Source organism: Cricetulus griseus, chromosome X (assembly GCF_003668045.3).
Source record: "Cricetulus griseus strain 17A/GY chromosome X, alternate assembly CriGri-PICRH-1.0, whole genome shotgun sequence".
Lineage (NCBI taxonomy): Eukaryota > Metazoa > Chordata > Mammalia > Rodentia > Cricetidae > Cricetulus > Cricetulus griseus.
Window position 1 is genome coordinate 46,139,247 of NC_048604.1, and position 21,506 is coordinate 46,160,752.

The window sequence follows — 21,506 nt, forward strand, 5'->3', positions numbered from 1 at the left end:
ACTATATAATATTTTACCTAACTACTGAATTAACTTTATCTGTTTTTTCTTATTTTAGTTTATACTGGAATTAACATAGTTGAACAAAAACTTTGCATCCATCTCTATTTCCTTAGGATTCATTAATTAATTCACCCATCATGTAATTATTACTCAGGGCTTACCTCAAGTGATACATTGTCTTTTATTAAGAAACTCTGGAAGAAAGAACAAATTTAAGAGAAAAGCTTATGGGTTCATCTTTGGTTGTGTTGAATTTGAGGTGCTTGCAGAATATCTGACTGGAGATGATAAAGAAACAGAGCTCAATGTAGCCATCTGTGAAGAATTATAGAATTACATTAGTGGTCATATAGATGAAAGATATGAGAGACAGAGAGAGAGAGAGAGAGAGAGAGAGAGAGAGAGAGAGAGAGAGAGAGAGAGAGAGAGAGAAACATGTATTTATCTTCACTTTCAGAGGTCAGACAGCAGAACATGAACCCTACAAGGAGATGGAGAAGAAAACAAAATACTTGGAGGAAAAGCAAAATGGTGTGATGTCACAGATACCACAGAAATCATGTCAGGGAGAAGGAAATGGCCAATGGGGCTAAATGTAGGGAAAAGGTTAGGCAAGATAAGAACCAGCAATGCTTTATTTGTTTGTTTATCATGGAATTTATTGACACAGAGATCATTGGTTGGGTATCTTGTTTAGCTCACTTCCAGGGGAGGAAGAAAGCTAGATTGCTAAGAGTTGAGAAATGACTGAGAAAGGAGTGAGAAATTGTAGACATGTCTCACCTGTAAAGTACATTTTCAATAAATTGACCCTTAAAGGAGGTATAGAGAGATCTCACATAAGGGTAAGACATAAATTTTCTTTTAAGATGGTAGAAATTTGAGCATGTTTAACTGGTGGGGATAGATGAGAGAGATCTGCTAACTTTTCATGGCTGATGTGGAGCCAAGAGAGACAGAGAGGAAGGTGGAGGTATCGAACATTTTAGTGTGTATTGATAGATCTTGCCCAATGCTTTCCAAGAGGGTCTGTAAGCAGCATACATTCCTGCTAGTAGTTACAAAAGAGCTTATTTGGTGATTACTCAGTCTTCATTAAATGCTTTTTACAACCCCCCCAAAAAAAACTGTTTGCAAAAGAATCTCATTATTGTTCTAATTTGTTCTCTAGTTTCTAATAAGTTGAATATTTTAACCAGTTGTGTCTTTGAATGTGAATGTGCGAATTTAATCTATATCCTTTGCCTAAAGGATACGTTTATTTGCCTTGAAAGACAGAAAGTCAATCTGAATGTCACATATGTTAATATTCCCCCAAACAAAATTCAGACTCCTTTTCAATTTTTTATCTCCTGACTTTTACCCTTCTCCTGTTCCCCTCCATTCCCTCTAACCTCCTTTCTTTACCATCTAGTTACCTTTTTATTCTTTTAAAAATTTATCTAAGTTATTTACTTTTCAAGAGCCCATCCATTTTATCAGGATTGCTACCAGGGTCCCAGGTGATTATTTACAGCAGCATGGGCTCCTTACCAATGCCTATGCCACTGAAGGAGATCTCTTTCCCTCCCCCAGAGAGACTCTTGTTTTCTTAGAAGTACTTTACAGTTGGACAATTTTGGCTCGCTAAACAAAAAGGTAAGTGAAACCCCTCCCCCCATCATCTAAGAGTGTGAGCAAGGATAGACATAAACGGCGGAGGAGGTACATCCAGTAGGTCCTCAAAATCAGCTAACTCGGGAGGAAATTCCTCCAGTAGTACCTTAGCTTTGGTTCCCAGAACTGTTCTTTGCTAGTTCGCCCTCTGCTAAAATATCCCTGCGCTCGGAGCGGCCCCTTTAAGAGTCCAGCTCCTCCCCGCTCCAGGGAAAGTTGCAGCTTTTTCCGCCTCCTGGGAGGGTGAGTAGGGCCGGCCGCCCGGGTTGCGGTCTCAGTCTCCTCGGAACTAGAGACCCTCCTTACCGTTCAGCACCCAGACCTTGGTCACCTCGTAGCACCTGTTGCAGGTGACAGGTAGGTGGCAGCTAGTGTCTGAGTGCCCCTCGCCCTCTGTCTGAGACTTTGAGGACCCCCAGCCCCATGACTCACCCCCCTCCCTGGAGGGGCGTGTGTTCTGTTGTACCCTGTGTGTCCCTGTTCCCAGCTGCCACACGGGCACCTCTGGCGTGTCCGCGTCTCGGGACCGCACCCCCACGCGGTGCCTCCCGTCTGCTCCGGGCAGTCCTTCCCTGCCACTTTTCCTTCTCTCGGACTGCTCCTGCCTGGTTCCCTTGGACCGTGTTTCTGGGTGCTGCTGTCTCTCCACAGGTATCGCTGACCCAGCGCACCCAGACTTTTTCCCCGCCAGCCTTCGCCCCTCTGGAGAGCTGGCCAGGTGCGAGCTGGGACCGGCTTCTAGCGGAGCTGTGTCCTCGGACTTGGTGGCTAGTCACCTTTTTGTGACTGCTTCTCACAGGGATTGGCGGTCCAGTTCCTTCCATGGCCCCTTGCTATTTCTGAGCCCTCCAGACTTCTATGTTCCTAGCTTCACTGTGTCTCTCCACCACAGGTACAGGCTAAAGGCCAATTGACTGTGAGTGCTGCCTCAGTGGGCTCCCTTTGGGTTTGGAGCTGGAGACCCAGCTGTGTACTTTTGAGTTGAACTCCTTGATCATGCCCCCTTCAAGCAAGCTGGGGCTTTGCTTCTGGCAGAAGGACACCAGTATGCCTTCAGCCTGTAGCGTTGGAGAAGATGGGGGTTGGAGGAGAACTTGATGGCAAAATAATTTGGTTAAAATTCTGGTAGCTTGAAAAAGTGATGGGTTTTGCTTTAACTAACCCTTTCTTCCCCTACTGTGCTGCAGCTTCGGGACCAGAGGACCTAGCATTCTAGAATACTGCTTGTGGCAGGATCGACACTAAGCCTTGTATGTCTGTGGGAAAGAATTAGTTCCACTACATCCCTGGGTCCTCTCCACCCTCATTTCCCCCTTTCTGTTTTTGTTGCTTTGAGACGGGTTCTCATTGTGGCTCAGGTTGGTCTGGCATTCATCATGTAGGCCAGGCTGGACTCATACCGGCTGGCAGTCCTGCCTCTACCTCCCCAAGTACTGCCATTACAGGTATGTCATCTGTCCTGCGCTTCTTATTTTTAACTGGATACTTTGCTGGTCTTTCAGCTTCATATCCCCACTATTCATAAATACGTTGCCATTAAGGAGTTAATGAGCTAAAGTGTAAATTTTCCCTGAAGTAGTGAAAACAATGTTAAATGGAGAGAACTGTGGCAATTTTTTCTTGGTGTGTGTGTGTGTGTGTGTGTGTGTGTGTGTGTGTGTGTGTGTGTGTGCCTTCTGGAAATCCTAGTAGAAAAAGCCCCCTCGCCCCCCCCCCAAAAAAGTGGTTTGTGAGACTCCATTTGGGTAGCAGATGAACATTGGTAACATGATTTTAGATGCTACACCCTAGGTCAGAGTGGTGAAGTTGAGCTTGCAGGTCTGTTCTGGGATTATTGGTCTGTGAGAATATGAAGCATTCTGCTTGGTGTTCTCTTCGCACTTTACCTTCAAGGTTGGAAGTGCTATAATGATGCTATAATGAATGGATGAAGTCAGGCTTGGTGGTAAGTCCTCCTATTATCTCAGACAAGCTGCATACTAATTCAATGCAATGGGTGCTGCAGTTACAACCATGATACAGTGAAAAGGAGCCTGGGGGGTTAAGTGCAGTGCCCTAAACTACATTCTGACAGTGGGACAGAGCTTGTGTGACGCTGTAAGTTTGGGTCCTTGGTTCCATCTTAGATGCACTGTGGAGGAGTTAAATCACCTCATTCATATCTTAGTCAAATTAATTTCAAGCCCAGAGCCAGTTACATGTTGCTGTTGTTAAGTCTATAACCCTGAATGGACCTTGATGAAGGAAACCTCCAAGGCACCATGGTAATTGTCTTGAAATTCAGAGAGAACAATCCTGGATTTTTAAGGTGTGTGCCTGGATTCCAGGGATGGGCACTTTGATTCAATCTCTTCCTTTCCTCATGGCCAGGGAGAGACAAAGGGGTAGCAGCTGACAAGTATTTAACAGAAATATGTGTATGTGACAAAACCCACATCAGGCAGAGTGATACTGTGCCCTTTTTATTTGTAGCTTAGGTAGAGATAGTCAGGAGAATATTTCTTCTACAACCCCACCTGTGGAACTTGAACTATTGTTTTACCTCTGGGAAACTGGCCACTCATATCCCACCCTTCTCATTAATTCATATTCACCTTTCAGGATTTAGTCTAAAGTCATTGCCTTTGAGACAACCTCATTGAACACCCCCCTTCCAGCAGAATGACTAGTTATACTGTGTTTAAGGACTTTGTTTACACTTCAGCAAAGACCTGAATACCACTCTGTTTTTCCATCTGGAAACTTGTAATTTTTGTAAGGGCAGTAACTGGATCTTGAAGTGCAAATATTTGTGCTAGGGGTTGGGGGTGCTACATCTCCGAGGGATTGAGATATGGTGGTGGTGAGACTGAAATAAGAAGAAACCATCCTGAACTACTTGGGACCCATAGTAGGGGTTTGTACATAAGTGGTATCCCTCTGTTGGGAGGCCATCGCTGACAAACCCAATTAAATTTGCAACTCCTTCCCTGAACATTCTTCCTACCTCTTTCCTACATTTGTCTTGCTTATTGATTGTGCCATCTCCACCCCATAACACAAAGGCCATGTGATAGGAATTGCTGTCTTTTGTATTCAGTGACGTCAAAGGAACCAGAGTTCTGAGCATGTCATAGGGGTCATACTGATGTTTGTTGAGTGAATGCATGAATGGCATTGCCATTTTAGGAATTGGAACTCTTTTGTACTTTCCTGAGCCTATAATCAAACTTTCTCAGTTTGCTACCTTGTACATATAAGGATGCCCAAGGCCCAGTTCTCACACAGCTTTCTTTCTGCTGTTTTTTGTTTTCCCTTTGAGACTCTATTCCTCATAACAATGTTGACCTAGATAGACATAGTTCCTCTTTTTATTTTCTAATTTGTTGGAGACAGAGTCTCAAAATGTAGCCTGGGCTGGCCTAGAACTCACTGTGTATCCAGCTGGTGTCAAATCTATGGTGAGTCTCCTGCCTCTGCCTCCTGAGTACCAGGACTGAAGATGTGAACCAGCAAGCCTGACTAGAGCCTCCTGTTTATGTTTAAGTCCAGATCTGTGGGTGGAAATGTGAAGACATTCCTCTTGTTGGTTCAATTTCCTAAAGATGGCTGAACTGGGAAGGGAGGTTTGAATTCAGCCACCGTTAGGAAATGCCTTTTGGGCATTTGGCAAAATCAGTGAGAAGGTACAGAAGGTGACTGACTATGCAACAGAGAAGTGAAGAGCTCAAAAGAATAAAAGATGCCACAAATTAGGTTTCTAGTCTCATTGCCCTTGACCTTTTTAAAGTGTGAGGTGGTTATTGGCTTATGGACTATAGGAGAAGATCCAGCTGAGTGCTGCTTTTACAGCACCTGCGTAATGGTATACTGGTTCTCTGTAGGATGAGGGAATGGCTGTATAGCAAAACAAAAGTGCTGTTTTGTTTAATGCAGTTTGAAGTATCCAGCCAGAAAAACTTTCAGAATGCATTTGATAGCACTGTGGACTTGGAAGGAGTTAGGCCCTGGGAAAGGTAGTGAGTGTGTACATCTCACCTTTTGTTGTGTTAACTTCTTTGAAATTGAAGTTTGCACAAATAACTGCTTGGCCTTTTTAAAACGCCTCTCCTCAAATGTTGAGCCCTGGAGTGTCTCAGCATGCAGACTTTTCTCCACCCAAAACTTTCTCAGAACTTCATGTAGCACCATTACTGCCACATCTCTCTGGGCACTCATTCATGTTTCTGTTCTGGGTCTTCTGTGCTGACACCTCATGTTCTTAGTGACCTATTTGACGTTTCTACGTGTCATCCAATAGATGCCTCAAGGGTAATGTGGCCAAATGAGGATTATCGACTGCCCTAATGGCTTTAATCCTTCCCTTCAGCTTCCCATGACTAACAAAAAAGGGAACCATTATCCATTTAGTTTGTTGAACCAAGAAATGTCGGCTCACCCTTGATTTCTGCCTTTTTAGCCTACCACATACAGGGTTTGAACTCTTGTTGATCTCAGTCTCAAACTGTATCATGTATTCTTCCATATTCCTCCATCTCCTCTGACTGCCACTCCTGTCTAAGCCACCATGAAGTTTCACTGAATATCCGCCCCCTCCCAACCCCGCTGGAGATACGGTTTCTTTGTGTAGCTCTGGCTGACCTGGAACTAGCTCTGTAGACCAGGCTGGCCTCCAACTCACAGAGATCTTCCTGCCTCTGCCTACCAGGTGCTGGGATTAAAGGTGTGTGCCACCACCACCCAGTTTTACTGAGCATTCTTACACAATGGTCAAGTACGTATAAATGTTTCAGTTGAATAGCTTTTTTATGGGCGTGTAATGTATCTGTGTGTGCTCACATATGCTTGTGGTTGTGTACACAGAAGCCAGAGGAGGGCTTTAGGTGTCCAGCACTATTATTGCTGCCTTATTCCCTTGAAACATTTTCTCACTGAATTTGGGGCTCACCATGTTTTGGCTGGGCTGGCAGCCAGTGAACCCCTGTCTTCTTGGCTCCACCCTCCTTGTCTATGCCAGGCTTTTTACATGGGTTCTGGAGATCACACTCAGGTTATTATTAGACCTCTTACCTCTGACCCATCTCCTCATTCCCTAGAAAATGATTCTAGTAAGTGATCTTCTGGGTAAGGGAGGTATGGATCGATGGATGAATAGTTTCAACTGGAAAGATAAGTTTTAGTTATTTGTTGCACTACATGATGACTGCTGCTAATGAATTGCATATTTTTTTTAAAAGAAAAGTCAGAATATATACATAGACCCCAAAATTCATTCCACCATCCCTTAAATACATACAATTACTATCAATGGAATACAAATTTCACACACACACACACACACACACACTTACTTTAAAAATTGAGTAGGCAAGATCCAGTTGTCATCTCAGAGCGTTTACACATTTGCTATCAGGAGTATTTTCTTTTCTTTTTTTGTTACTTATGCCATTATTAAGGATGGATGATCTTTAAAAATATCTCTTTCATTTTTTCTATGGTAGAGAGCAAATGCATAGTCTTATGCATACTAGGCAGGTAGTCTACCAGTCAGTTACACCCCCAGTCTGGGACAATGTGGAATTTACATCGAAGAAGCTTGGCTATGATGGGAAGGAATCAAGGCTCAGGGGAGATCAGATATTAATTTTGTGTTGCTTTAGATTTAGGATAGAGAGAAGCCTATTTATGAGTAGATCACACACTGTTAGGTGGTACAGGCTCCCCGAGGAAGCCAGGGTGGGGGGTGGCGATTGAGGAGAATGAAAGTGGAGAAAGTACTGGACTTAGAGAAAGGGAAATAGCTCTTTCGTTGAGACAAGAGAGAGAGGGCAAAACCAGTGATGCTGTGGAGGGCTGGGATGCTGAGGGTGGTCCTCCTGACAAGAGTGGTGATGGGCTCAAGTAGCATCTGAGCAGGATGAAAAGAAGGGTACACCATGGAGATTATGCGTATGTTTTTCACAGCATCAATTTACTGCAAATATGTACAACTTTTGTAAATTATACCTCCTTAAAGCTTCAAAAATTATTATTGTAGTTTGTTTCTACCTTAAGTCACAGAGGCTTGTTTCATTACTTTCCAACATCACTCACCAGCCACAAGTCTGGAATCATTGTGAACAATCTACTTTGAAAGATTTGTCTAGATGGCTGTGTCAGAAAATGACAAGGTCAAAGATTAGACAGTGCCAGCAAATGAACAGTTGAAATGATAGGTCATAGACTTCTCATGTCTGTGACCATCTAAAACTACCTTAAACTTAAGGTATTTTAAAGAGATAGGAACCTCATATAGTATCTGCAGTATTTTGTGTTTGTAGCTTTTTTTAGTTTAGGTACTAGGAGTGCCTTGGTGGCTGTGTCTTTAAATTATTTCCATAAAGCATTGTTTTATCTGCCGAGGACACACTGTATGGTAGCTATGAGGACTTGCAACATTCTAGGAGCCCTGGGTCTGGCTACCCATACCCTTGAGATAGAGTGGAGACAGACACTGGTCTTTTTTCCTGCAGAGCATTCCAGCGGGGAAGGCATGTGTTAAACAGTGTATCACAAAATTCATTGCTACTGGGAAAAGTTCTGTGAAGTTTGCCTTTTGAAAAGTCAGCTCATTTTAACAGATTTTACCACTTTACTTTTATTAAGAAAGTATGAGAGTACCTTTTATATATTTCTTTTAAAAAGTTGAACAATTGTGGCTGGAGAGATGACTCAGTGGTTAGGAGAGCTTGCTGCTCTTCCAGAGGACCCGAATCTGGTTCCCAGTACCCAAATCAGGCAGAGTACATATGAACCATACACACATAAATACACATAAATAAAACTAAATCTTTATAGAGAAGATCAATTTTGTCTTTCTGCAATTTTGTTGAATTGACAACCAAACAATTAAAAAAATTTCTTGCCAGTGAGTGGACTTTTTTTTTTGATATATCTTGACCATTTGTTTTCCTCCTTTCCTCAGAGACCAGTGGAGTGGTCCCTTACAGAAAAACAGCCATCACCTCTTCCCTCTATATGAAGACACTGACGCTTGTAGAAAGGAAATAGCATGCCCAAGTTCCCACAAATGACAAAATTATCTGTTTGTATTCCCTGTCTATTGGGTATGTTTCTCTCTTGTTTGATACCACTAGCCACACTCCTTTCCCTACTTAAGATGTGAAGAGCCCACAGCATCTCTCAATTACTTCATCTCAATTTCTTTTTTATATAGGTTAGTGTTCTAAAGGATATGAGGGTATTTTTATTTCTTGACCCAGTAAGAGTTAAAAATAATTTTATTGCCTCTGCTTATCTTAATTCCTAGGGGTAATTTTGTTTGTTTTTTTCCTTCAGACATTGTTTGTATGCCTATGTAAGATATTCCCATATATGTGCCCATCCTTTCCATATCTCTATATTTATAGGTTAAAAATAAAAATGAACTAATAATATCTACATTTTATTTATTATCTTGTAGTAAGCTTTCAATGTCAGTACATAGAACTGAGTTTTTAAACAGCGGCACAGTTTACCATTATATGTATCACAAGTAATCAGTTCCCTATTGGTGGATTTTTTTCTGCTGCTTTAGACATTGTTTCTCCCTGAATATCTCATCTCCTCTCTCTCTCTCTCTCTCTCTCTCTCTCTCTCTCTCTCTCTCTCTCCATCTGTCTATCACATCTTGAATGTCAGCTCAATCATTTTTTCCAAATGTAATAACTCTATTAATATGGTCATTTCTGTTATATTAAAAATTGTGGTGCTGCCGGGCATTGGTGGCTCACACCTTTAATCTCAGTACTTGGGAGGCAGAGGCAGGCAGATCTCTATAATTTTGAGGCCAGCCTGGTCTCCAGAGCGAGTGCCAGGATAGGCTCCAAAGCTACATAGAGAAACCCTGTCTCAAAAAACCAAAAAAAAAAAAATCATGGTGCTAAGGATTTAAAAAAAAGAGTTCTAGGAAGAGAAGGACTAAGAATTTTCTATAGGACTTGGGGAGTTCCTGGCTATTTCCATAGTAGAAGAAATTTTAGGGTGCTATGAGGTGGAAAGCTAGAGTGACACGTTGAGAAATAATTGTGGAGATGAGGAATTGGAAGTACTGAATATGGATAATTCTTTAGAGACATTTGGCTCTGATGAACAGAGGAAGGGTAAATCAGGAAAGGGATAAGGATATATGGAATTCAATTTTCATTTAGTATCTCTGAAGGATGATGAGAAGAAGAATGGTATAATTGATACAGCAAAGTCCTTATGCCTCATGGGGGGATCTGGAATTAGTTGGAAATTTACCGTGAGTGGGCATAGATGAGCATAATTTTCTAGATTTGGCAGCAGGAGGTTGTTTGTTGGCATTTATATTTCTTTATGATAAGAGAAGATGTATGACCAGCTTCTTGGATCAGGAGTTTAGGTGGACAAGGTTTGGGTTGAGCATTATAGTCACTTGAGCAATAGGTATTGTGGAGACGAGGAGGGCAAGTCAGGTCCAGAGAAGCATATTTGTGGTGCCAAGCAGTGTTAAGGTGAGCTTGGTGATGAAGAATTCATGTGGATAATAATCTACCAGGGTGATTCTTTTCTTCACTGGCTCCCAGGAGCTCTCATGAAGGCTTAAAAGCACACAAGTGAGCCTAGATGGGTTAGGCTTTTAAAAACTCAGATATTGGTAATGAAATTAGGAGTTAATGAGGACACTGACAAGAGTGCGTTTGGAATAATAGAGTCCAAACTGTCTAGGAAAGGAAGTGAAGACAGGAAGGAGCTGACCAGATGAGAGAGGGTTTGTGGAAGACTGTCCAGTGAGGTCTGGGAGTAGGAATGGCTTATGAGAGATCACCGAGTGAACAAGATAGAAGGATAAGGTGTTAAATTCAGAGGAGTATTGAATCAATGATATCAAAGGTGGAGAAGTTCTGGGCAATAAACTCCTGGGTGTGGTTGAATGATAAGTGGTATTTTTGTTGCCAACCCATTCATTCAACAAATATTGATTGAGTGCATATTGTAGGTCAAGCAGCACTCTAGACACTGAAGGTCCAGAGATGAACAAAATAAAGTTCCACTTCCTTCCCTCTCCATAATCTATAAAGTCTATTTTCTCATACAGCTTACAATCCAGTAAAGGAGCTTGTATATATTTAAAATTTCACATAAAAGAAGAGGATATCTTCATTGCTAAGGAGATTCCTCTATGTGTAATTCCACATAGAACACATAATAATATAAGAGCAAATATTTACATATGTGTGGCAAAGAAAGGACATCTAGATATTTTGAGTGCTTTTCTTTTCTTAAATTCTACTTACTTCATTATGAGAATTCATATTTCTACCCCCATTAGAACTTTAAAAGGCACTTTCATGTATATTGTCAGTTTTGAAGAAAAAGAAATGTACAAATCTACTTTGGACATTTGAGAGGTTGTAACTCTTTATTCTTTGTTTTTTAACTGTTAGAACATTGCTTGTCCAGTACACCAGATGTTGATAATGCATGTACTAATCTTGCACTGGGGATTTGAAGTAATGTGTCAAGTAATTATGGTTAAACAGTTTAGGAGGCAAGAAAGACTTGCAGTAAGTTAATATATTACATTTGTATTTTGTATTTTCCCTTCCTTTTGTGTACACACACTCACATGTGTATTTATTAGCATTTTACTTGAAAGAAATTTACACTTTCAAATGATCTGCCACATATGCAGCTCAGTTAAAGTTCAAATACAGGTTATTTGCTTGTGTTTAAGGTTTCTATGGCCATAGCTAGATCACAGTATCCCTAAAATTAAAAAGAAGCCAAATGCCTGAAATCACAGCTAGGTGTGAACATGGGCTGGATTAGTCATGAGCCATCATGATTTCTCATCTAAGAGGATGGTGTGGGTGCTTTTTAGGTGACGTGGCCTGCAAGAAACAGATGCCAGTTAGAGTTCAGTTTAGAAATCTCTACCATCTGTGACCCTGGCAAAAGAACAGGGTCTTCCCTGTGGGGTTCTGCTTTATCAAAGCTTATTGTGTAGGGAATGATAATGAAGTTACAAGGTGATAAGCTTTATTGAAAAATTACAGCCTGGCCACACTTAAAAACGAGTATAAATGAATTAATTTTATAATATTCCTTCATTTTGGGGGTGGGATGAGCTGGATAAAACCAAATCCAGGGCTTTGTGAATGGCTAGTCAATGCTGTTCCACTGAAATACTCCCCCAGTTCTTGGATTTTTGAGACAGGATTTTCTTACACAGCCAGGCTGACTTTAAACTCACAGTCTTGTTGTGTGTACCACCATGCTGGACAGTTTTGATTTTTGAAGACTCTTGGGTCTCTCTCTCTCTCTCTCTCTCTCTCTCTCTCTCTCTCTCTCTCTCTCTCTCTCTCTCTCTCTCTCTCTCAGGCTCTCTCTGTGTAGTTTTGGAGTCTATCTTGGCACTCGATCTGTAGACCAGGCTGGTCTCAAACTCACAGAGATCCACCTGCCTCTGCCTCCGGAGCGCTGGGATTAAAGGTGTGTACCACCTCCGACTCTTGGGCTCTTAAGGAAATAGATTTTAGTATAGAAAGCGGTAAACAGGTCAGTCTTCCACTATTCGGCCTAATAGGCCCTTGTGGAGTCTGCCTGGCTTATGTGAGAGGAAAATTTTCTAGTGCAGATTTTGAAAGTTAGAGAATTAAATAGGTTTTTCTTAATTCTTAATTTTTTCCTATTGCCAGCTGGGGCATTTGGACCCATGGTCTCATTTTTGACACAAAATCTCGTTTTTATGGTATTTAACATTTCTGTGAACAACCTGTATGGAGAACTACTTCTAGGATTTGTGGTGGATTTAAGTCCTAAGAAGCAAGGTTTTTTCTTTTTTGAATGTGAAATCATAGAAATAAGGCCAGGTCCACATATTCATGCATGCTGCTTTGAAAGAGCAATGTGTAGAGTGGCATATATCGGTTCCTTTCAGGACTTACTTCAGAGTTGTACATTGTATCTGAAGTGGAAATTTCCTCAATCCATTTGTGAACAGTATTTGACAATTTTGAAAGTTAACTATGTAGATAACACCTGATGAAAATTGTACGGACATAGGATTATAAGAGTTAGCTAAGAAAATTTCATATTGGTTACTTTTGATCCCCCAGGTATGCTACCACTGTCCATTAGAAGAGCTGTGGGGAGAGTGGGTATTTTCCCATCTGTAGAGAAGTCAGAGGAATGATAAAATAAGCCAGACTGAGGATCTCTTGAACATTGATCCATTAGTAGGTAATGACTTTAAAAACATAACTCAAGTTCCTGGGCATAATACCACTGTGCAGAACACTACTTCTCGACTATAAGGAGATGGTACAATCTAATGGCTGAGACCTTGGACTCTGGAAGCAGACTGCCTGGTTAGAAAACTAGACTGTCTCTTCCAGGGTATATAACCTTGGGCAAGTTATTTGCTCAGTCTGTGTCTCACTTTCCTCCTTTGTAAAATGTACACAACATTTCAGAACCTGCCTCCTGGTATGATTTGAATGACTAAATAACTCTTTGGGTAGAAAATGTTCAGAACAGTGCCTGCTACAGTGTTAGCTGCTACCACCTTCCCCATGGTCTTCACCCTAGTTGGTACATATCTTAAAAAACTGCAAACTATCCCAGTACATGAAAAGCCCTTTTATAGAACCCACTTGGAGAAGAGGTATTTGAGATACTAAACCTTAATGTAGAACTGTGAGCTAGTTGTAAATTTCTCACCATGAAGGATCAACAGAGACAGCTTTGCCACTATGAAGCTGTTGACAGCAGGCTCGGGGAGGTCAAGGCCTGGGACATGTGTGAGAGGAGGATGTGGTCCGTGGATGACCTGGTGGGAGGTGGACTGCAGCTGACACCAGATACTGAGAAGCCCCACTTGCTCTTTGACTTAGGAGCCAAGGCTTTGAAGCTTTTACTCTGTTTCCATTCCTGTTTTTCTGGGTTTTTTGATCCCCCTTTAAAAATTTATGAAATTTTTCCATGTTTTATGTATCTTTATAAGTCACTTTAAATCCTGTCTGGAACAGTGTATAAATAAATATCTTTAAAACCGATCGTATCTAATTGCTAACATTCACTTAATATTTATGCTTACCAGTCTACATCCATGCAGAGAGGTACGGGCAATTTTCCATCTGGGCAAGAATACTGATTAGATTTCTCAAATTTCATAGAAAGATGTCAAAACAGCCATATGCTCATATATTTTCCAAAGCATATGGTTAATAATAATTAAAACTAAGCAGCTAACAATATTGGGCTCTTATTCCAGGCCAGACGCTGTGTTGTGCCTTTTACCCATGATGCATATTTGAATGCCCACAGCCCCCTGGCAAGAGTTTTTCTTATTGCCATTCTTTCAAGTGGAAAAACAGACTCAGAGAGGTCAAATAACTTTTACAATGTTCATCGAGATAAAATGTCACGAAGATACAGAAGATACAATTTGAACATAGGCAGCCAGACTTCATATCCAGTGCTTGCAAGCACAGTTCTTTGTTACATTGTCCTTAATTAGAAATCTAGTCCATCAGAACTCCAAGTCCTCATAGGAGAGGCTATTTCTGTGTTATAGAACATCCGCTGGTCCTGCAGATCTTCCCTCCGTGTTACCGTCACAATTTTCTCCTTTCTCTCTCTACTACTTCTGTGCTCTGAACTTGTTTCTTGTAATGTTCTCCCCAGGGTTTATGTCACACACTCTTCAAATTGATATTTTTTCACAACTGTTTGAATGCTCTAAAAAATGCCTTTGCCTTACCTGAGACACTTCAGTGTATCCTATTGTCAAAAGCTAGCTAGTCAAGCTTCTGTGCATATTGTGGGCCAAGTTCCCCACACCTTCTGCCCCTTTAACACCCTCCCTTTATAATTTGTCAGGCGTTATCACTATAGTGCTTGTTATAGCATGTTGTTTTATGCCTCCATGCTTTTTCCTCTTGATGGAAAGCCCTCGTTCTCCTGGTGAACCAGCTGCTACCCATTAAACTTACATTCAGTTCATGTGCTCCTGCTGATCATTCTCTTCCTAGTCCGCTTTTCTCCCCAGCTGAGTTAGAGGCTCCAACTTAATATTCTCATGCTACCATATGTATGCGTGCATGTGTGTATAATCAGTTTTTAGACTTTAGAGACTGTATTAATTTTTAAATTGTTGATAATTTTATCTATGTGTACAATGTATTGTGATATTTACCCAATTACTGTCTGTTGTCCCTCTCCCAATCCTGCTGACCTCCTTCTTTTCCCACACCAGCTCCTCTCTTACTTTCATTTATTATTGTTATCTTATGACAGGAGCCACAGCTGCTGTGTGTAAATGATGGCAATGGGTATGTCATAGCCAGAAGATAAGCCTTCATAAAACTCTTCCCAATTCTCTGACTCTTTCAACCTTTCTACCCCTTCTTCCAGGCCTCAGAGGCAGTGGCAGAGTTGTCCCATTTATGGCTGAGCACTCAACACTCACTTCTCAGCACTTTGGAAACATAGGAGTCTCTGCATCACATCACCAACTGCAACAAGGAACTTCTCTGATCTGGCATGAGAGTAGCACTCATCTATGGGTAGAAACATAAATAATAAGGAGGTGGTTTAGTTACATTTAGCAAAACGTCAGTATTACGTGGCCTCTGTAGTTAGAGGCATTTTATCAGGTTTACAGTCACAGGCATGTATTTCTTACCATGGAGCAGGCCTCAAGTCTACCTAGAAAGTGGTTGGTTCTGCCCTAAATAGCCATGCCACTGTTGTACTTACCTGGAACGTCATTATTGAATCATAGAGTTCACAGCTGGGTAAGCCCGTTGATGACTTCTCTCACCCACCAGCCTGCTTAGCACCTCCCAGCACCATTAATGCTAGCGTGTGGCGAGGAAGCTTCCAATTTAGTTCAGCTTAATTATCTGAGCGCATAGTTTCTTCACCAACAGTGTCTTATCTGATTCTTCTGAGCAACCAAGAGCAATGACAACATTTGAGAGAACCTCTGGGGGCTCCTTGAACAACAATTCATGGGAAGTTATTCTGCATGTGGCCCTGGAATTTCATTTTAAAATACATGGCCTCTAAGAACAGCATTATGTACCCACTATGGGTATATTTATTTCTTTGCTTATTTTTTACATGATCGTTCAAGTGTCTGCTTCTCTGAGTGTGTGATCTTTGTGGGCATGGCCTATGCTTTATTCCTTTATCCTTAGTTAGCTTGCATGGTGCTTAGAACATAGTTGGTCCACTCAATCAGTGAATGTTTTGTACACAGTGCAGAATTCAGAACTCCAAGGCTGGGAAAGAAGTAGAAACCATGAACATATTCAAAGGTAATTACTAGGACAGTAGAGGGTAGTCTCATGGAAAAATCTGTGAGGCTAGATAAACTTATAATTACAAATCCAGGAGGCAGAAGGGAGTTGAATATTCATAGATAATAATTATGATAGTGCTTTTGGTTGATCTCCTTCAGATATTGCTATTGCCCTAGTGACAGTTCCTGGAGTTCACTCTGGAATGTACCAAAAAGAACTCTTAAACTTTGGAGATGCCAAATCTAACAGTTTCACCATTTGAATCTGTGCCAAATTTCAGTAGTGTAGACTAGATAATTCAGGCATACTGATTTCCATGAGTGTATTTATTAAACACTTCTAGAAGGGACATCACCCCAAAATGGAAAGGAACAGTTAATACAACAAACAACACAGTATTCCAATGTGGACGTTGTATTGCTGCTTGTTCCTTTGTGTGCAGCAGCATCCATACAGGATTTCTGCAAGCACTGAATCCCTAGAAGCTAGCTTGCTTGTGTTCTCCCTGCCTCCTTTTCATATTATCACATCTCTCCTTCCCTGTTCCCTTTCCATCCCTCTTCTTTTCTCTCCTTTCTCTCATCCCTCTCCTTTCCTTCACTCATCCCGCCTCTTTTCCTTGCCCTACTGTTTTTTTTTTGAGACACAGTCTTGCTATGTACCTGAGGTTATCATAAGCTGTGTTTCTTCTTTCAGCCTTGTAAGTGTCGAGTGAATGCTTTCTTTTCTGTGTGGCATGGTTTTCTTTGTTTGAAGTTCTGGAGATTGACCACATCCTCTCGACTTTTTTTTTTTAAAGGATTTATTTATTATGTATATGTTGTTCTTCTTGCTCATCCCTGAAGGCCAGAAGAGGGCACTAGATTTCATTACGGATGGTTGTGAGCCACCATGTGGGTGCTGGGAATTGAACTCAGGACCTCTGGAAGAGCAGTCAGTGCTCTTAACCTCTGAGCCATCTCTCCAGTCCCCCTCTCGACATTTTTGTCTTACTTTACCACACTCTAAAATCAAATCTCTTCATTTTAGATGATCAAATAAGTAAATCCACATGGGCACTGGATTTTCAAAGCCTTAAGAGCTATCATGTTTTGGAATCTCATACATACAGTAGGTATTAATTGTGCGTGCTTTACAACAGTCTGGTTCAAATACTGCCATTTTTTGTGACAGATAATAGAGTCCACTTTGATATTTGCTTTAAGACTGCACAGATGTCTATATTAATTGTGTGCACCAGAACAAATGCATTGCAGTCAGCAGAATGATTTACTGTTTCCCAGTTAACATTGCCTTGCATGCCTATATACAAGCAGATTCAGAAAACATAGGGTAGGGAGTTTATAAGAATGGTTTCCTTCAATTCTCCTGTAAGCAGCTTTTCAAGATTTTTGATTACTTACCATTATTATTTCGATTTTAACCCATCAAATATGTACATTTATTTAGTGCTGTACAAAGAGCATATTATGAAGCATGTAGAATAGTAGAAATAAGGAAGAATGAAAGGTAGATACTGTGAAGAAGACTTTAACATTTATTAAAAGTAAAATGTTTTGTACTCATTTGGTGAGAGCAGTGATATTAAATGCTTTCACTATATTATGTTGGAGAGAGAGAGAGACACATACACACACACACACACACACACACACACAGAGAGAGAGAGAGAGAGAGAGAGAGAGAGAGAGAGAATAGAAAGAGGGGGACAGAGAGAGAGAAGGTTTATGTGAGTGTGGGTATGCAAGTATTATGGTGTGTGTGTGTGTGTGTGTGTGTGTGTGTGTGTGTGTGAGAGAGAGAGAGAGAGAGAGAGAGAGAGCAACCTTTGGAAGTCGGTTCTCTGCATCTACCTTGCCCCTTTTTGGTGTTTCTTCTGTGCTACACACTGCTTACTCTAGGCTATCTGGGTCTGTGTGCTTCTGGGTAGTTCCCTGGTCTCTGACTGCCTGCCATCTTGCCATATGAGTGACAGATATGTACCACAGTATCTGACTTTTTACATGGGCTCCGGGGATCAAAGTCAGATAATCAGGCTTGTGTGAGTGACATTACCTAGTGAGCCACCTCACCAGCTCCAAGAGCAGTGATTTTAAACAAAAGTTTGGTTAATGATATGGCTTCTTGAAAATCTGATTCTAACCAATGTTCATTTTATATTTGATTTTTTCACAACATACATACATCTAAAAATGAAATACCTTGTTGGATATACTAACTAAATAACAATGCTCATAATTCCAGATATTCCTTGTCCAAACATTTTTCATGATTTTGCCTTCTAATCTCTGATCATGCTGCAGTCTGTATTTTTTTTAACAAATTGTGAAAAAAATTCTTGAAAGTCTTTATTTAGATATTTAGAGGAACATTGGAGGGGTTGGAGGGAGAAGAGGGGAGGGATATGATATATATATATTATATATATATATATATATATATATATATCATAAGAATTTCATAGATGTGGTACAAGGTGGTAAAGTTATATAAAGTAATATTTAAAATCAGTTAACAATGTTCTCTATTTGGAAAAACATTAAATAACCTATTTTAATGTCTTATTTAAAGCTTTCTAGAACCCTATACATATTTTGTGATAGTAAAATCCATGATTACAAAAAGGAAGTTTGTACATTTAATCTTAAAATTTAGGAATAATATTATAAGATATAGTTGGCATATAGTAATCTACATGAAACTAATAATCAGAACATTATACATAATAATGTAAGATAATGTACATATCCATTGCTTCTGCATCCTGTTGTATTCTGAATGTGTTCTCCAACAGTCGTATGTAACAGTGTTGGGATGTGGGGACTAATGGGAGATGTTTTTATTTTTTATTTTTGGTTTTTTGAGACAAGGTTTCTCTGTGTAGCTTTGGAGCCTATCCTGGTACTAACTCTGGAGACCAGGCTGGCCTCGAACTCACAGAGATCCGCCTGCCTCTGCCTCCCGAGTGCTGCGATTAAAGGAGTGCGCCACCACAGCCCGGTGGGAGATGTTTTGATTATGAGGTCTCCACCCTTAGGAATGGACTTATGACATTATTATAGAAGTGTGTTTGTTATAATAGTAGTTGAGATCTCTCTTTCCATGCCCCCTCCTTTCTAATGTGTGCATGTACTTTGTTGCCATTCTAAACCATCTGCCATGGGGTGATTGAACAAAAAGGGCCTACTAAGATGTGTGAAGTAAAATGAGTCAGATTCAAAAAGTCAAATGTTGCATTTTCAATATTCAGGATCTATATTTAAAAATATATATAAGGGGAGCTGTTTTTGGAATAGTAAGGTTATAAGTGTATGTATGTGGGGAGGAGGAAAAGAGGGCAATGCACAGATATGAACAAAATATATTATCTACACTGTTCTAGTTTGCTTTCTATTGCTGTGATAAACACCATGACCCAAAGCAAGTTGGGGAGGAAAAGGTTTATTTTATCTTATAGTGTGTTGCCCATCATGAAGGGAAATCCGGGGAGGAAACTGGAGGTAGGAACTGATGCAGAGGCCATGGAAGAATTCTGCTTACTGTCTTGTTCCTCATGGCTTACTCAGCCTGCTTTACGTAGAACCCAGGACCAGCAGCCCAGGCGTGGCACTTCCCACAGTGAGCTGGGTTGTCCTCCATCAATCATCAGTCAAGAAAATACACCACAGGCTTGCTCACAAGCCATTTATTGGGGATGTTTTCTCAATCCAGTTTATTTCTTCCAAAAAGACTCTAGCTTCTGTCAAATTGGCAGAAAACTAGCCAACACATATTTATATGAAAATATATTAGAGCTCATCATCTTGAGAAATTAGATACTTAAACATCCTTCATTAAATTATATCCACAAGGGTTGGGGTATGGCTCAGTATGTGTGAGGCTCTGGGTCCCTTATCACCACAAAGATAAAATCAATCAATAAAATAATTTATAAAGTGAAATAATATTTTATTTCCCAAATTAAAAAGACTAGATATTATACCTCAATGTTAAAGTTCACAGCTCCAGAACCACGAGTCAAATATATTCTTCTTTATAAAACTATCCAGTCTGTGGTATTTTGTCAGAGCAGTGCAAAAGTGAGTGAGATATAAAATTTTCTTTGTACTCAGTTGTAATTTTTGCTTGAACAAGTAGATACATAAAAATCCTCCATTAAGTTGCATCTACAAGAGTTGGGGTGTGGCTCAGTACGTGTGAGGCCCTGGGTCCCTTATCACCCTTGACTTTCTTTTTTCAAAAATAGGTTTTATTTTTATGTGTATGGATGTTTTGCATGCACATCTATCTGTGTACCATGGGTGTACAGTTCCATGGAGGCCAGAAGAGAACTTGTAGTTCTAGATGGTATGAACAAACATATGGGTGTTGATAAGCTAACCTAGATGCCCAAGAAGAGCAGCAGCTGGTGCTCTTAACCACTGAGCAATCTCTCCAACCCCTCATTCTTTCGACGTTTTCATGTTGGAAAAAGCTTTCAGTTCACCCCCAGTTTTAAATGCTTGATTTTCTTTTTAATTATGTGTCTAAGTAGGGTATGCGCTCATGAGTGCAGGTGCTTGAAGACGCCAAAGGCATTGGATTACCTGGAGCTGGCATTCCACACAGTTGTGATCTGCTGACATGGGTGGTGGGAATTAAAATCCAGTCCTCTGGAAGAGCAGTAAGCGCTCTTAACAACTGAGCCATCCTTCTAGCCACTCACTTGTTTGAATAATATTTCCTGTGATGTAGATTGTCTTTTAATAGATTGTATTTTCCTTTTAACATCTTAGAGATATTGTTCCACTGTTTTCATGGTTTTTTACAATAATTAATTTCAATAATTAATGTGCTTTCCTCATTATCTCTGTGTATCAGCATGTAATGTATCTTTGTCCCCTACTCTAACTTTTCTTATTATTTCTGATTTTAAGTGCTTTGACAATGGTATGCTACATGTCATTACTTTGTTAGTATATTATTCTTGACGTTCATTAAGCTTCTTGTAGCTGTGAATTTAACAGTACTTTTCAAATTTCATTCATTATTTTTCCTGAACATTTTAGTGTTCCTACTTTCATTCATTACTTAGAGTATTTACACATATACCAGACAGTTTGGAGCTGTCCTGCAACTAATTATATTTCTTTTCTTTCATACTTTTTTCTTACTATGCATCATTTATCATGTCTTCATGCTAACTATCTTTCACCTATAATATCTAACCTGTTGGTAATATCATGTTGTATATGTTTGATCTCCAACACTGTAGTTTTATATATCTAGGTTTGACTTCAGTCTTGTACTTTACAGCTTCCATTTCCCTACTTGAGTTTTCAAACACATGGAATGCAGCCATAGTAACCATTCTTAATTATTGATTCCATTAATTCCAATATTGGAATTTGTTGAACCTTTTTAATTGATTTTGTTCCATATTGTGCACTGAATTTTCCTGATTTCTGGCAGGTTTGTTAACTTTTAATAGGCACTAGATGTGGATGAATTTTCCTTCGTTAGCTGTTGTGTAAACATTCTTGAGCACGGTTTGGGGACTCACAGAAGCTGTTT

General features: G+C 40.3%; 1 protein-coding gene across 2 annotated transcripts in view; it reads left to right on the forward strand.

Annotated features, from left to right (window-relative positions):
- The first annotated feature begins 1,874 nt into the window (after positions 1–1,874).
- The window catches only part of Sytl4 (synaptotagmin like 4), a 48,749-nt gene continuing 29,117 nt past the window's right edge, over positions 1,875–21,506 (forward strand). For both annotated transcript variants that reach the window (XM_027432850.2, XM_027432852.2), the window contains exon 1: positions 1,875–2,016. The gene's annotated coding sequence lies outside the window, so the exon portion shown is untranslated. The remainder of the gene's footprint in view (positions 2,017–21,506) is intronic.